At 42.7% G+C, this 18,117-nt stretch overlaps 1 pseudogene; it reads left to right on the top strand.

The window, feature by feature from the left end:
- The first annotated feature begins 5,902 nt into the window (after positions 1-5,902).
- LOC148139714 (putative G protein-coupled receptor 139) overlaps positions 5,903-18,117 on the top strand; it is a 115,349-nt pseudogene continuing 103,134 nt past the window's right edge.

The following is an 18,117-nucleotide window of genomic DNA, read 5'->3' as shown; positions in this document are numbered from 1 at the left end:
CGTGTGCAATCAACTTGAGATGCTGAATGAGCTCCTCTTTTAACTGTGGAAATGTGCAGTGTCTGGCCGTGCTGTTACATAAATGTTACCGACACTTTAAAAGCACAAACCGGAATGCTGTCTGGGACTTGCTGCACATGGACACAGAATGGTTCAGGAGCTGATAAGGGACAAACTATTCTGAACATTGTGTGATCTTCAGTCATCATACCCACTTCCGATGTTATGATGGGAAAATGTACTGATGGAACAGCTGAAGACGTTTGTGCTGAGGAGTATAACCTGAGCATCTCCTGCAGAGATGCCCCGGGACTGAGAGAATTGTTGGCGACTGACCCCAAACCTCCTTATTAGTGTTCTGAAAGACCCCGTCCAGTGCGAAGTTTACACCTGATCCACATTCAGCTCAAATCAGTAGGCGGTCCCGATGCCATCCTCAGTCAAATACTGCCTTGGTATCAAAGCCATTCGCTCTTACCTGAGCCCCTGTGTTCGCTTTTTTTTCACATCAATAGGTGATGGTGTATGTGTAGGGAGGGTTTTCCTCTCACAGAAGGTAATCACTGTCAGGGACGATCTGGGCTAGAGAGCGAGGGGAGCTAAATCACTGAAAGCATTTAAGGAGGAGGTAGATAGATTTTTGACCTGTCAGAGAGCTAAGGGATGAGGAATTGGGCATGAAAGAGGAGTTATTGTCAACAGTATACCAGCCATGATGTTATGCAATGGCTTGATCATCCGAATTACCCGATCCTGTTTCTTTTGTCCTCATATTCGGCAATTGAAAAGTTAATGGCTGTAATTGAGCTGATTGAAGCCATTCAGCTTATCGAGTCTGAAATTCCGTTCAATAATTTCTTATATGCACCTCGACCTCATTCTTCTGTCTTCTCCCTTGATCTCCTTACAAATCAAAAACATATCGATTTGTGTCTTAATGACACTCGTGTATGTGCCTCTGTGTAATTGTATGTGAGTGTTTGTGCGTGTGCCTCTGTGTGTGTGTGTATCCCATGTGTTTGTTATGTGTGTTTGCGTGTCTACATCTGTCTGTGTTTCAACCTGTGTTTCTATCTAGATTTATGTCGATTTGTATGTGACTGTATATGTATTTGTGTGTTCATACGTGTATGTATACCTATTTCCATGTAAGTATTGCGTGCGTTCGTCTGTTTATTTCTGTGTCTGCGTCTCTGTGCAGTGAGGTATCTGTGGGGGGTTTTTAGAAGTGAAAGGACTGTTGTTGGAACTGCCAGTGGGTTTAAACTGAGAATTGTCTTTCACTGGACATTGCTCCTTAACCGGTCAGTAGGACGTGGATGTTTCGGATACTCCACACGAGGCGTTCTGGTCCTCTCCAGCTCTTTCAGAGTCCTCCCCACATGGCGGGGGGAGGAGAATGAGTGAACGGATATAGGGGACTCCAGTACCCGGCTTGGACCTTTCTATTCTATTCCAGGCTGTTTCTCCTGAAATGGGAAAAAGGGATGGATGGAGAATGGGAATGGGTGACCCTGCTGTTTGTGCTGGTGTAGGTGGAGGGAGTTGTGAAGTATCTGGAATGTGTCAGTCGACAGTTTTAAATCTATATAGTATGATTAGTTGCTGAATTCAATAGTGAGAGTGGTAATGTCTGAGCCTTATTTGAAGACAGAGCCTGAATCTTGTTCGGGGTTAGGTGCCATAACAGATATACAGTGAGTGTGAGGGAGAAGAGAGTATACGATAACTCTTATCCTAACAGAGAGAGGAGGATATTGTTGCTTGTCCAGTATTGTGGGACATTTCTCCACATCATCTCAGCGTCGAGACGAGCCTCCCAGAATGTCTTGTCCAAGTCTGTCACTGATAATGACACAGACCTGTCTCTCAGGTTCCACAGAATCAGTTTAGTTAGTGTTTACAGACAGTAAGGAGAAGCAAATATCGGTGTGTTACATATCAAAAGCAAAACTGTAGCAGAAAATCTGAGCATCATATGCTCTGGAAATTAGTTAGGCAAGTATTGTAGATACCGCAGTCTTGTTGAATGGTCTGAAGTTGTATCTAAACTGCGTTAACTAAGTGACTGCTGAAGCTGAGAAAAAAAAGTTCTGTAAGAGTATATGAGGTGGTTTGAAGAGTATGTTGTGAAGCAAACTAGAGAGCAGGTTATTTCGGATTTGATGTTGTGTGGTCAGAAGGACGAATTGGTCCTTGGTCCAATATTAACCTTGGTCTGAATCAGCTTTTAAGGAATAATGGCATTTATAAGGTGTATTTTACAAGGTGTCTGCATATAATATAGATTGCTTGAATATTCTAGTCAAACATTATGGAAGACTGGAGGCTAGAATGTTAAGATATCTTCAGTGAATTTGGAAAGTACAACATAAAATTCAGTGGGAGATGAGCAATGGTTGTTTGAGTCTTAGAGTCCGACAGCACGGAGACAGGCCCTTCCGCCCAAACTGGTCCATTCCGATCAATATGCCCATCCACGCTAACCCCATTTCCCTGCCATTGCCCAGTATCCTTCTAATCCTTTCCTATCCGTGTATTTGTTCAAATGCATTTTAAATGTTTTTTTATGTATCCCCCTCAACCACTTCTCATTCCATATGCGTAACATCCTCTGTGTTAAATGGTTGTTCCTCAGGTTCCCTTTTATTCTGTCCTCTCTGACCTTAAACTGATGCTCTCTAGTCTGTGATTAACCAACCCTGGGAAAAAAAGACTGGGTGCATTCACTTTATCCATGCCTGACATGATCTTACAGACTTCAATATGATCCTCCCTCAGTCTCATGCACCCAAGTAAAAAGTCCTAACTTGTCCAACCTCTTTCTACAACTCAGACCATTGATAACTTGGCAATATACTTGTAATTCTTTTCTGCACTCTTTCCAGTTTAATAACATCCTTCCTATTGCAAAGTGAACAAAACTGAACGTAACGCTACCAATATGGCCTCACCAGCATCCTGTATAACTGCAACATAACTCCCTAATTTCGATACTCAGTGATACAAACCGATTAAGGTCAGTGTGCTAAAAGCTTTCTTCACTGTCTACCTCTGAATCATCTTTCAGAGAACCATGCAACTGAATTCCAAGGTCCCTATGTTCCACTACACTCTTTAGGACCCAACCATTCACCATGAAACTCCACACTTGATTTGACTTTCTAAAATGCAAGAACTTACACTGATCCATATTGAAATCCATTTGCCATTTCTCAGCCCACTCCTCCAGCTGATCAAGATACTGCTGTAATTTCTGAAATTTCTGATAACCAACCTCACTCTCCATGATGTTCCCTGTTTTAGTGCCGTCTTCAAACTTACAATCATGCCTGTACATTCTCATGTAAATCATAGATATATGTAATATGTCGTGGTAATAGCATCAACCCCTGAGGCATTCCACTATTCCCAGGCCTCCAGTCTGGCCAGCATTTTTCCAGTATTAATCTCTGCTTCCTACCATCAAGGTAATTTTGGATCCAATTTGCCAGCTCCCCCTCAATTCCATGCGATCTAACCTTACAGAGCGGCGTACCATGTGGAACCTTATTGATGTCCTGACTGCAATCCAACTAGACTACGTATACCACCCGGACCTCCTCAACTTGCTGGTCACTTTAGCAAAGAACTCCAACAAAATTGCGAGTCATGCTCTCTCTTGCACAAACTCCGGTGCTGAATTTGATGAAGAGCTTTTGCCCAAAACATCGATTTTCCTGCTCCTCGGATGCTGCCTTACCTGCTCTGCTTTTTATCACCATTCTAGTCTTACTCCGAAGCACACCCTGTCTTTCCCAATCCATGAATATCCAATCTCTCCGAATCTTCTAAAGTAACCTGCCCACTAGATTTTAGGATTACTGGTCTTTAGTTCCCAAGTTTATCTTTGTAGCATTTCTTGAACACGGGCTCAGCATTCCCTATGCGCCAGTCGTCCAAGACCTCACTCGTTGGCCAGCGATGATAGAAAAGAGCCAAGCAGTGCTCCCGCAATTTCTCCTATCCTTCTGCAGTTTTCCTGAATATAACTGGTCAGGACCAGGAGTTTTTAGAAATACTGCATAGTCTGAAACATACGTCTATTTATTTCAGGTACAAACACCAGAGTCAGAAAGTGACTGAATGATGGTTAACATAACAAATTAGACAATATGTTAATCGTAGGAAGTGACTTCAGAGGAATTCCAGCTATTGTGGAAATCTGAGAATTCTCAGAAATTAACGATCCAGAAAAGGAAGGCCATGAAACTGAAAAGGAAATCAAAACGAGAACATACCTGCTAACAAACAGGAACACAAAGACTGCATCAATCTGCGATCTATATTTCAAAGGAAACAAAATAAAAGCAAGTTCAAACGTGGAAATTTGTAATCGGGAGAAGTGAGGACATTGCAGAGAACTGGGAAATGGCCAAGAAAACAACCAGTTACTTTGTATCTTTCTTCATGGAGGAAGATCCAGAAAATCTCCCAGTAACACTAATTGATCATTTCGGACTCCTGGAGCTAAAGACATAAAGTCAATTCATGTCAGTAACAAGGTAGTACTTGAACATGGAGCTGGATTGAACATTGCTAAGTCTGATGAAATAGATGTACTTCCCATCAAAATGTTGATGGGACTGTAGCTGGAGTATTGTGTACAGTTTTGGTGACCGAATTTTATAAAGAATATACTGACCACAGAGGATGTGCAATGGGAATGTTCCAGATTAATTCCTCAGATGGTGAGATTGCCTGTTGAGGAAAATCGGCCTGTGTTCTCTAGAGTTTCAAAGAATGAGAGGTGGGTCACAGTGAAATTTAGAAAATTCACAAAACATATTAAGCTGGAAATTAGCAGAACGCTTCCCTCGCAGTCTATTTCACATTCAAGGCAAATAATGGCAGGATCTGGGACAGGCCAGTTAAGGCTACAATAAGGAGGAAATTCACCACTTGGAGAGGCCTGACTAATACAGGGGCATGGAAACCTACTGGCAGGAAAAATTAGGGAGAATGTCCTGATATTCTCCAAGTGTGTCCAGCGGAACAGAATAATCAGCGAACAGGTAGGACTCATTAGTGACTTGCCAAGTTGCATCCAAATCACCTTTAGTGGTAGGATACAGAGGGTGGTGGTAGAAGGCTGTTTGTGTGATTGGAGGCTACTGTCCAATGGTGTACAACGGGGATCAGTGCTGTGTCTCTAAATATTTGTGATTCGGAGGTGTTGGTGTTGGACTGGGGTGGACAAAGCTAAAAAATGTATAACACCAGGTTATAGTGCAAAAGGTTTATTCGGTGACACTAGCTTTCAAAACGCTTCATCAAAGCGCACAATCACCTGATGAAGAACCAGCGCTTAGAAAGCTCGTGCCTCCAAATAAACCTGTTGGACTACAAGCTGTTGTTTTCTGATTTTAAACCTTATCATAAAGGATGCAGCTGTGACTATGGACGAGAGGTTGGGGGTGTCATAACTAAGTTTGTGTTTGATACAAACATTGGCGGTAGTTGGCAGTGAGGAGGAAGGTCTTAAGTTACAGGAAGATACAGATGGAATGCTCAGATGGTCACATCAATGGCAGATGGAATGTAACTCTGATAAATATGAGGTCATGCACTTTGGAAAGGAACCAGGCAGGGTAGGAATCAATGAATGGCAGCACACCAGGAAGGTCAGAGGGTGCCTCTCCACACAGACCTGAATGTGGCTGGACAGGGGAACACACAATTTGAGAAAGCGTACGGGAGCATAAACACAGCCTTCACACATCGAAGCGTAGATTATAAGAGCTATGCGGAACTTTCGTTAGCCAAGACGGAATACTGTGCGTAATTCTGGGAGCTACATTACAGGAAGAATGTGATTGCACTGGAGGGAGTGCATAGGAGATTCACCAGGATGTTCCCTTGGATGGAGCATATCAGCGACGGAGAGAGCTTGGAGAAGCTCGGGTTGTTTAGTTTGGAGCAGAAAACGCTAAGGGGGACGTAAATCAGGAGAATACGATTACGAGGGACATGGACGGGTTGGATAGAAACCTTTTAATCAAAGGGACACACTTTTAAAGTGAAGGGTTTGAGTCTTAGTGAGGATTTGAGCTTTTCACCCAAAGTGTGTTGGGGTCTCGGATGCACTTCGTGAGAGGGGAATTGTCATGGTAACCTCAAGACCATTAGAAAATACATGGTTGTGCACTTGCAATGCCATAAGATTCACAGCGACGGGTTTTGTGTTGGAAAGTGGGGCTAATGTAGACCATGCTGTATTTCTAAGGGTACAGAGTCTGTGCTTCTGTGATTGTATGGCGGTGGAAGGTCAATCATTCAGTAGCCTACGATAGGAATTGATGGGTTTCTGAAGAATATCTTATCAAAGTGTATAGGGGTGAACTTTTAATATCTTCTGAAAATACATCGATGGCAAAATTAAGAGAAAAAGGTGCAACTTTCTTACAGTCTGATACCAGATAGTTGAGGACAGGGAAATAGCAGATCAATGGAGAAAATACTTAAGTTATGCCTTCACAGAAGAAAACAAAGCAAAAATAAAATTCCTCGCAATACGAGGGAACTTTAGTCTGGTGAGAAAAAGGGAATGGAATGAAATTAGCAACTAGAAAGCTTTAGAGAAAATATTGGATTGAAATTAATGGGCATAGACAAAGTCAACAGATATTTATGAAATAGGACTCATATTTGAGAAAGCGGTTTTAGCAAAATTATGGCGACCGTATCAACTCAATACGATTGGAATCTCAGAAAGATTTTTGATAAAGCCCCAAGCCTACTGTTCAAATTCGAATCCTATGGGACTGGGGCTAATATATGGTCATGGTGTTAGAACGGAAGAGCTGGCAGGAAACAGTGAGTCGCAACAAAACCATGTGTTTTTGTATCGAAGGCTTGGAAGATATAATAAGGCTCGAGATTTGGCATCCAGCTATTCCCAATACACATCATACCTTTGGTTGAGTGGCTCAATTGCAATATTCCCAAGTCTGCTGTCAGCACTAAACGATGTCAGCTTGTGAATGGATGAGGAGGATGTAAAAAAAGGCTCCACGTTGATTGAGACAAGTGGAGTTACTGGGCAAATACCTGACAGATGGAGAGCAATGGCAGAGATGAGAAGTTGTGTACTTTGATGGGATCAATTGAATGGCAGCCTATCATTTGAAAAGGGATTGGTTCAAAACTGTTGATCTATAAATTAATTTAAGCAGCAATTTTGTTTATTTCTGCGCAGCCTTCCGAGTCTTTGTAGGGCAGTGCGTTCTGAACTTGGAAGTCAAAACTGGGAATGGCATTGGCACGCTGTATACAGTGTACATAGACCCAGCAAGTGGGGAGCTGTAACATTGAATAGAATCTGGATCTCCCTGTACACCAGTCACTGAAAGCAATATTGCAGGAGCAGAAAGCAGGTAGGAAGATAAATGGCTTATTCACCTTCATTTCAGGGGAATTTAGAATACAGGAGTAAGGGTCATTTACTGCAACTGTAGAGGGCCTTGGTGGGACCCCAACTCGAACATTTTGCAGTGTTGTGTGCAGTTTGGTGTCCTTACAGAATAAAGGGCAAACCTGACATTGAGGGAGTGCAGTGAAGGATGACCAGACTGATATCTGGGATGACACGTTAGTTGTGGGAGCAGAGTTTGGGATGACTGGGCCGGTATCCCATGTGCTTTAGGTAAATAAGTGGAGATCTCAGTGAGATATATAAAACTCTGACAGGGTGTGACAGATTGGAAGCAGGGATGATAGTTCACTTTATAGAAAACGGTTCACGAATCGCATTACATTCAAATCGTACTTAATAAACAAGCGTTATCAGAGAATTCCCTATATATTGATAGGACGAAGGCATTATATTTCATAATATTTAAATATATTTTGGGATATGAACAATGTGTGGGGAAAACTGCATTGAGGAAATGTTCGGCCATGAAATAGCATGGGGAAAGCTCAATGTGCTGAATGACGTCCTCCTCTCCCGATGTTTCTGTGCAGTCTGTGGGAAAGCTCTGTAAATATTGTCACAATCTCTCAGATGTTAGGAAAGATGTCTATGCAGGGTCAATAGGACTGTGTTTCCCATTCCCTTTTCTGATAACGAGGTTGATGCCGGGAGTTCTGTCAGGTTTTATCATTTAAGACCTCAGAGTAGTTTGATACAATTGAGTGTCTCACGTGGCCAATTCAGAGACCATGTCTGTGCGTCTGGAGTCACTTTTAGGCCAGCCCAGGAAAGCACGGGAGATTCACTTCCTGAAAGAATATTGGTGAAGGAGATCGAGGTTTACAATCAGCATTGGACACAAGATCACTATTACTGACACCAGATTTTAGGTCTCGATATTTTATTAATTATATTTAACTTCCACCAGCTGCCAGAGCATTATCCTGGTCTGGATTCGTAATCCAATGATATGTCCACTACAGCACCATCTCCACATGGGAACCTATCAGAAACCACACTGACTGATAATTTACGTGCTACTTGACAGCTCTATCAAAAAGTATTCCCACCAATTTGACTGTCGTGATGGGACTGAGGCTGTGTGAATCGGTCAGATTGGTAATTATTCTCCTATTTAGGGATAGAACATAGTTGAGTAATTTTCCTCATTGCCAGCGAGATGTCAGAGTTGGAAATGGAATGAAACATCTTCCCATGGGCCCTACTTGTTGCGCAATACAAGTCTTCAGTCCTATTGCAGGAATGGTGTCAGGGCCCATAGCCTTTCTCGTAGACAGAGCTTTAAGAGCGTGTGTGTGTGTGTGTCTGTGTGTGTGTGTGTTTGTGTGTGTGTGTGTGTGTGTGTGTGTGTGTGTGTGTCTGTGTGTGTTTGTGTGTGTATGTGTGTGTGTGTGCCTGTGTGTGTGTATGTGTGTGTGTGTGTCTGTCTGTGTGTGTGTATGTGTGTGTGTGTGAGTGTATGTGGGGTGGGGGTGCAGTTATATGGTTTAATTAGAAAAGCCGACTTTAACGAGGAGGTAAGAGGACAGAACTCAGGAGAGGTTATTAAAGTCTCCAGCACACACACAAATAGGATAGAGCATCTGGAAATGTTTAACATATCAAACTTCAAGCACACTGCACAAATGAATGACAATGAGAAGAGGGACGGTTAATGCAGGACTGAAGGGGTTATAACTGAATGCATGCTGTATAAGGAATAAGGTAAATGAGCTTGTGGCGCAGAATTAAATCAGCCGGTATGAAGCGATGGGCATCACAGAGATGTGGCTGCAAGGCAATCTGAATATTTAAGGATATTTATCCTATCAAAGAGATAGGCAGGTGGGCAGAGGGAGTGGATTTGCATTATAAGCAAGACATGAGATTAAATGAATCGTAAGAAAGGAAGTAAGGTCAGATGGTGTAGAATCAGCCTGGATAGAATTGAGGAACCACAAAGGTAAGACAACCACAGTTGAAGCCTTGTACAGGGCTCCAAAGAGTAGTCAAGAGCTGGGGCACAAGATACACCAGGAGATAGAAAAGATGTGTAGAAAAGGGAAAGTACAGTAATCACGGGTGATTTCAGTATACAGGGGCACTGGTAACATAAGATTGGTAGTGGTTCGCAAGAAAAGGAATTTTAGGAATGTTTATGAGATGGCTTTTTGGAGCAACATCTGGTGGAGCGCACTCGGGAACAAATGATACAGGATTCGTAAGGGAGATTAGGGTGAAGGTAAACTTCGGAAGCAATGATCAGAACATGATTGAATTTATTCTGCAATTAGAGAGAGAGAGAAGATAGAATCAGAGGTAGCAGTATTTCATATGAATAAAGGCAACTACAGAGGCATAAGGGAGAAGCTGGATGGAATTCACTGGGACAGGTGTCAAACATGAAAGACAGGGGAACAGCAATGGCAGCAGATTCCAAGATTAATTCAGGAGACAGGGATTCTTGCCGAGGAATAGAGGCATGGTACAGGGAGGATGAGGCAGCCGGGGCTGACGACGGAAGTCAAGGATTGCATACAAGCAAAAGAGCAAGTGTATAATGTGGTTAGGGTCAGTGGGAAACTAGAGAATTGGGACACTTACAAAGACTAAATGAGGGGAAAAAAGGACAGAGAAGATTAGATCTGGAGGTAAGCTAACCAGTAATACAAAGGAGACTGGAAGAGGATCTTTAGATATATAACGTGCAAAAGTGAGGCGAAAAGTGAATATGGACCACTGGAAAATGATGCTGGAGAGACAGTCGTGGAAAACAAAGAAATGAATGAGGAACTTTGCATCAATGTTCATGGTGGAAGACACGAGTAATTTCTCAAAAATTGAAGAGAGTGAGAGGGCAGAGCTGAGTATGGTGGTCATCACCAAGGAGAACATGCTAGAAAACTGAATGGTCTGAATTTGGAGAAATCACCGGAACCATATGGAATACACCCCAGAATTGTAAGGGACACAGCTGAAGAGGTAGTGAAAGTGAAAGTGGTCATCTTTCAGGAATGACTAAAATCAGGAATGGCTGGAAAATTGCTAACGTGACACTCCATCTAATAAGGGATTTAGGCAGAAGATGGAAAATTACAGATTGATTAGCCTAACCTTGTTTGTGGGTAACATCCTGGAATCCATCGTGAAGGATGGGATTTCTGAATACTTGGATTTAGCAAAATAGTGCAAAGTCAGCATTGTTCCATCAATGGGAGGTCATGCCCAGCTGGAATACTTTGAGGGAGTAACGAGCAGATTGGACCAAGGAGAACCAGTAGATGTTATCCACCTGCTTCTCTAAATTCAATTGATAAGGTGCCATGCAGGAGGCTATTGAGAAAGATTAGGGCCCCTGGTGTTACAGGCAAGGTGCTAGCTTGGATAGATGCATGGCTGTCTGACAGAAAGCAGAGAGTGGGGATAAAAGTGTCCTTCTCAGGATGGCATCCAGTGATAAGTGGTATTCCTCAAGACTCAGTGTTGGGACCACAACAATTCGCTTTGTGCATTAATGGTCTACATGAAGGAACTGAGGGAATTCTGACTAAGTTTTCAAACAGTGCAAAGATGGAATAGAGGGATAGGTAGCATCGAAGAGGTGGTTCAGCTGCAGGAGGGTGCAGTAGCACCCTTTACCAACCCTTCTGATGCTCGGCTTCCAGACCACCAACCTCAGAATATCATCCTCCGCCAATTCTGCCACCAACAGTAAGACCACACCACCAGAGATATACTTCCTTCCCCACCCCTATCAGCATTCTGCAGAGACCAATCCCTTCACGACACCCTCGTTAGTTCACGCGTCCCCCCTCCCACACCCCAACAAGCCACCTTCCACTCCCGGCACCTTCCCTTGCCATTGCAAGAGGTATGAAACTGGTGCCAACAACTTCCTCCTCACCTCAATCTAAGGCCCAAAAGGATCCTTCCACATCAGGCAGAGAAGATCCTGTGCATCCAAACGCCTCATTTACTCTGTCCATTGCTTCTAGTCTCCTCTACACTGGGGAGACAAGACGTCAACTTGCAGAACGTTTCAGGGAACACTCTCCGTCACACATCCAACAACCCCACTTCCCTGTGGCTGAATACTTCGCCTCTCCCACCACTCCTCCAAGGACATGCAAGTTCTTGGCTTCATCCACTGCATTCTAGCCACCAGATGTCTGGATGAACAGCGCATCGTCTTCCACCTTGGAACCCTTCAACCACATGGTATCCAGCGCAATGTCACCAGTTTTCTCATCTCCTCTACCTCCACCTTATCCCAGATCTAACCCTCCAACTGAACACCACCTGTTGAACTGTCCTACCTGTCTATCTTCCTTCCCATCTATCCACTCCACCTTCCGCTCTCACCACTCACCTCGATTTAGCCATTGTCTTCCAAGCTACCTTCCTCTCAGCCCCTCCCATTCATCTCTCAACCACTTTCCGCCCACCAACTTCATTCCCGATAAAGGATTTATGTCTGAAACGTCAAATATTGTGCTCCTCAGAGTCCGCCTGACTGGCTGTGCTTTTCTCGCACCACACTTTTTGACTCTGATCTCCAGCATCTGCGGTCCTCACTTTCTCCTGCTGAAGGATTTGCACAGGTTTGGGGAGTGAGCAAAGTAGTGGCAGATGGAGTATAACGTGGGCAATTGTGAGGTCATGCAGTTTGCCAGAAAAATAAAGGCATGGACTATTTTCTAAATAGCGAGCAAGTTCAGAAGACACGGTGGGGGGAGGGGGGCGGTGCTCATCCAGGGATCTTGCAAGGTAAACCTGCAGGTTGTCAGCAGTTGGGAAGGCAAATAAAATGATTCCATTTATTTCAAGAAGACTTGAATATAAATGCAGGGATGTACTTCTGAGGCTCTATAAGATTTTGGCCAGGCTACAGTTGGATTATTGTGCACAGTTTTCGGTCCCATATCTCAGGAAGGATGTACTAGCCCTGGAGCATTTTCCTATAAGATTCACGAAAGTGGTCCCAGGAATGAAAAGCTTAACATATGAAGTACATCTGAGGGCTCTGAGTCTATATTTGATAGAGTTCACAAGAATATTAGGAGGTCTAATTGAAACTTACAGACTATTGAATGACTTGAACAGGGTGGATTTTGGGAAGATATTTCCAATGGAGGGGAGATTAGGACCGAGGGGACAGAGTAAAGAGAAGACGTTTTCAAACACAGATAAAGATGAACCTCTTCAGCCAGAGAGTGGTGCATCTAGGGAATTCACTGCTACTGAAGGCTGTCGAGGCCAGGTAATTGAGTGTATTTAAGAGTAAGACAGATGTGTTCTTTATTTTAAAGGCGATGAAGGGTTACAGATAGAAAGTGGAAGGATGGTGTTGAGAAACTTAACAGCCATCATTGAATGGCGGAGCAGACTCAATGGGCTGAATGGCCAAATTTCTGCTCCAATGTCTTCTGGTCGTATGGTTAATATTGGCTGTGCTCATTCCTCATTGGATATGTATCCTGGAATTTGATTTTCTTATGATTTATAAAGAGTAACATCCCAGTACTGATGACTGGTAAATATCATGTTCCCTCCCTCCAGTCTCTGCAGCCATGTCCCCAAAAACATAAACACACTCAAATTGAAAACCAGTGCATGGTACTTAATCACAGTTGATTGACATCGACAACATTAACAGCATGACACTCACATGCCCTCTCTGATCCTCGACTAACCATCTGAATTGTGTGTCATATCATATTCTCTGTTAACATATCCATGCCATTTGTCTGTTAAAGATCCTGTTGTCGAAGGCACGTGTGCCTGTCAGATTAAGGACTAGAAAAGTTCTCTCCATTTTTTACTGACATTATAATCACTGATCAGTAGTTACAGACTGGATGTTTCTATTTATAAATGGCGAATCTTGTTTATGTTCTGACAATCCTTTGACATTATTCCCATATCCAAGGCAGATTGAATGATTACACGCAATCAATCTACCATCTCCAATATTCCCTCCCTCAGCCACCCCCACATATCCCAACCTAAATGAGTAAATTTTGAACGTTCTTTTGAATTTGAATAAAATCAATATTGAACTCAAAGAGGTTAAATTGAGCTATTTGTTCAGTGACTGTGATTAAAGAAAATCTCCGTGGATCCTAATTATCCCAGTGGAGAGTTTCCATCGTTGAAAGATAAATGGGCTCTGTTCAATGTGCAATCCCATAGTGTAAGTAGGAGCATCACTTACAGCAGCTCGAGAGAGAGGGGGAGGAGAAATCAGAATCTGAGAACATTAGACAGGAACGTTACAATAATGGTTCATAATCTGAGGACCATGGATTAGAATGTTCCAACAATGGATCCGAATCTGAGAACATTAGACTGGAATGTTCCAACAATGGACAGGAGTTTATCCGAGGGTCTTTACTGGCTTTCTCAGCCTTGGATATCATTGGCATATCGGATACAGGATATCCTTTGGATTATTCAAGGTGGTTACTATCCCATCCTCGCGATAGTTGGTGTTCCTGGTAAGTCATTATATTTGTCTACTAAACTGGGTTGAACTGAATTTCGGCTCATGATATGTACATTTTGTAAAGTGCAAATCAATATCTTCAGTTCCAAACAAAAATTCATTTCCTTATATATTATAACTATCAAACTACGATTTATAAAGTACTCATTGATATGCAAGAAGGAACCAGACTCTTCTCAAACTCCATAATCCATTTTGTCCTTCACAGATTTACATCTCCATGTCCTCCTCACTCACCAATCCTGTCCAATACCACCATCATGATATCCCAGTCTCGTCCTCTGTCTCAGTGCAATATCTGAATAAACCATTCGTGCCTTTGTTAAATCAGGATGCAACAGTTTCACGTTCTTAGTAACCATGTCCGTGACTAAATAATTGCTATTGAGAATGTTTAACTTGTTCTCTACACATAAGAGAAGTCAGTTTATGGTGGTCAAGCCATTGACTCTTAATCTAGAGCCACAGAATAATGGTCTGTTGAAATTGGGGAGTTTAATAGCAACCATTATCATTTGTTATAAAAACCAATCTGCTTGCCTCATGACCTTTAGGGAAGTCAATGTGTCATGATTCCCTCCTCAGGTTTCCGTGTGACTTCTGTGATGAACACGTGGGTGTACTGTACCTTTTAGAGAATTAAAAGCCAACAATAACAACCTGACAGCACCAAGAGTTCTGAACAATAGATATAATGTAACATTTGGTCGAACAACCCGATTAGCTCATTGTCTTGAAACAAATTCAGCAAACCATTTTAAATTATACCCCAAAATACCCACCTCCAAACAAGTTTCAATTTATTATATTGACAATCTTAACAGCAAATGATACAATCCAATAGTTTGGCGGTACAAGACCATGGAAAATTGAAAAAATGGGAGAAGAACTGTCGAGCTACCAGCGTGCAAAGACTGTCTGAAATATAGCTCTCCTATAGGTACCTTTATTGATTCGTATTTGGTGAAGCAGAGTCCCCAAGACGAAAAGAAGACAGGAATATGGAGAAGAACCGAAAGCTTCCTGGTTTTGAGAAAAGAAGTTTTGTTTTGTAAATCTTAATTAGGAGTCTAATCGGAGAAGTACTGTGGAGGGGAAAGGTAAAAGACAGGTTAGAGGAAGAAGTTGTAAATAGTTGTTCGTTTATTATTCTCTGTTATACTTTAAGAAATAAAGTTGTTATTTTTTACTTTAAATAGATTTGGACTCTAGAATTATCACAGATTACTGCATGGGATAAATCTTTTCTCTGTTGCTGTTTTTAATTAAGCAGGAAGATTTCTCCTGTGTTGTGACACTACAAACCCAAAGCTATGCGTTTTACTCTTTATGATACTGTGGAACAGCTGGACCAGCCACTCAGTTCAAGATCTGCACAACATACTGCCCTGACCAGGGCTTCATACATCCTGTGAGAGAAGAATAAAGGTAAAGAAAGCTCCCTTTCTCTGCCTGTTTTCTGTATTGCTGCATCTCATTTCCATTCAGGTACGTGATCATCCCCTATTTTAGGTGTATTCAATCTTATTGAAATTCTCCCCGAGAGTGATGCACGGCTCCATAGGTATCTCTGGTGCTGGCTTTATTGATGCTGACGTACAGATGTCAGGGACTTATAAATTCCATGTCAGTCGTAGTGCATAGAGAAGGAATGGCTTTTTGTGGCACATGAAATAAATGGCGATGTCTGAATGAGAGAAAATATGTTTTTTGACAATCCCTGAGAGTGTTGTTGAGGCAGTATTTGGGGTACTGTGGATACACGTTCTCTCAAGTTTCACCAGACTAAACCCTGGGATGATGGCACCATGAGTAATGAGTGAAGCTCAGTGAGAGAATAAGAGGTGATTACATTGAACCTTAAGGGGGATGGACAATCACTCATGATGTTCTCAGCAGACACTGATATGTTGAGAAGTTCCATGGCTTTTTTTTCCCACTCAGATCACATGATTCTCGATAGTTTTAGATCCTCTGAGAACGTTCCACCCAACCATCCCACCCACTATTTAAACTGAGACAGAGAGAGAAATAGAGGGGAGAGAGAGGAGAAAGAAAGGAGAGAGAGACAGAGAGACAGAGAGAGAGACAGAGAGAGAGAGAGAAAGAGCGGGGAGGGAGGGAGAGAGAGAGAAAGAGACAGAGGTTCAGGCTTTTGAATAAACTCTCCCAACATTAATAGAGTTCAATTGATGCGTCATCCTGCCATGAACGTCATGGTGTCCATAATCACGAGAGCAGCAACAATACCTTCATTATAAAAGTGTTAACACTTCCCAGCATTATAGAGAGAAGGAAAGTCTTTTTACGCCACAGGAAAGAAACGGAGATGTCTAGGAGGAAAAAGAGATTTTATGATCGTCGCTGAGAGTGTTGTTGAGGCAGCATTTGGGATATTGTGGACAGACATTCTCTTCTTTATAAAGAATGATCGCCTTGCCACAAAGAGGATGCAATGGAGTTTCACCAGACTAATTCCAGGGATTATGGTACCACGAGGAGACAGTGAAGATTAATCCCTGGCGTTGTGAGAGAATGAGAGGCGATTGCATTGAAAGTTGAGGGGGAGGGACAGTCACCCACGATGTTCTAAATAGACACCGATACGGTGAAAGATTCCATGGCTTCTTTTTTACTCGGGTTGCATGATTGTCGATAGTTTGAGAGCCTCTGAGAATATTCCCCTCAATCCACACCCAATTCCCATGTCGCATGAGAGAGACAGAGGGCCAGTGTTTGAATAATCTCTCCCCACATTAATACAGTGAATTTGGTGTATGGTCCTGCATTGAAAGTCTCGTTATCCACAATCCCTACAGCAGCCACAATACCTTCATGCTGAAACAGTTAACTATTCCCACCAGATTCTGACCTCCATGAAGAACAAGGGTGTGTCTTCTCGGTGATGGAAAAATGCCTCCTTGAGAGTTGACACAAATCATTTAGCTTCCCTCCTCATTGCCAGCAAACTATGTTAAAGCAGCACACGTTCTACAAACAATGGACCATGATTAACATCATGGAGTCTTCTATCAGTGCAGTCTCGGTTTCATTGGTTTGTCATGTTGGAATATCAGTGACCCCCTCTTGTTCCTGTATAACTGTCACGTGGGGATGAATAGCATCCTCCTGATCTCATAGAACAGGTTTAAGGGTCTGATTGGGCTCTGCCTGTTCCTGTTTAACAGCTCGATGCACTGAACAGACCACTCTTCTTCCTGTGTAACAGGCAGGAATATTTAATGTGCTGTCACTCTTCCTGTTCCTGAATGCTAACTCATATCCGTGTGCAACCAGCTTGAGATGCTGAATGAGCTCCTCTTTTAACTGTTGAAATGTGTGACCGTGCTGTTACATAAATTTTACCGACACGTTAACAGCACAAACCGGAATGCTGTCCGGGTCTTGCTGCACATGGACACAGAATGGTTCCGGAGCTGATGGGGGTCAATTTGTTCTGAACATTCTGTGATCTTCAGTCATCATGCCTACTTCAGATCTTATAATGGGGAAAGACATTGATGGACCAGCTGAAGATGTTTGTGCTGAGGAGGCTAACCTGAGGATGTCCTGCAGAGATGTCCCGGGACTGAAAGGATTGTTGGCAACTGACCCCAAACTTCTTTATTTGTATTCTGAAAGAGCCCGTCCACATTCAGCTCAAGGTGAATGTAGGTGGTCCCGATGCCATCCTCAACCAAATACTGCCTTGGTATCAAAGCCATTCGCTCTTTCCCGAGCCCCTGTGTTCACCTCTTGTTCATATCAATAGGTGACAGTGCATGTGTAGGGAATGCTTTCCTCTCACAGAAGGTAATCACTGTCAGGAATTATCTGTGCGGGAGAGCTAGGGGAGCTTTATCGCTGAAAGTATTTAAGGAGGAGTTAGATGGATTTTTGACCTGTCAGATAGCTAAGGGGTGAAGAATTGGGCTTAAAAAAGAGGGGTTACTGTCAACGGTAGTTCAGCCATGATGTTATGCAATGGCTTGATCATCCGAATTACCTGATCCTGTTCCTTTTGTCCTCATATTCAGTAATTGCAAAGTTAATGGCTGTAATTTTCCTGAATGTTCTTTTATTGAACGTTGCAATCAGAGAGAGTAAAGTATTTTGTGAGTCATCTTTGGTTGAGGTATGGGGACTGTATTCACGGTGA

This window comes from Chiloscyllium plagiosum, unplaced genomic scaffold, assembly GCF_037043375.1.
Source record: "Chiloscyllium plagiosum isolate Xiang-an unplaced genomic scaffold, Cpla_swu_hap1 HiC_scaffold_38, whole genome shotgun sequence".
In the NCBI taxonomy this organism is placed as follows: domain Eukaryota; kingdom Metazoa; phylum Chordata; class Chondrichthyes; order Orectolobiformes; family Hemiscylliidae; genus Chiloscyllium; species Chiloscyllium plagiosum.
This window is presented reverse-complemented; position numbering and strand designations above follow the sequence as displayed.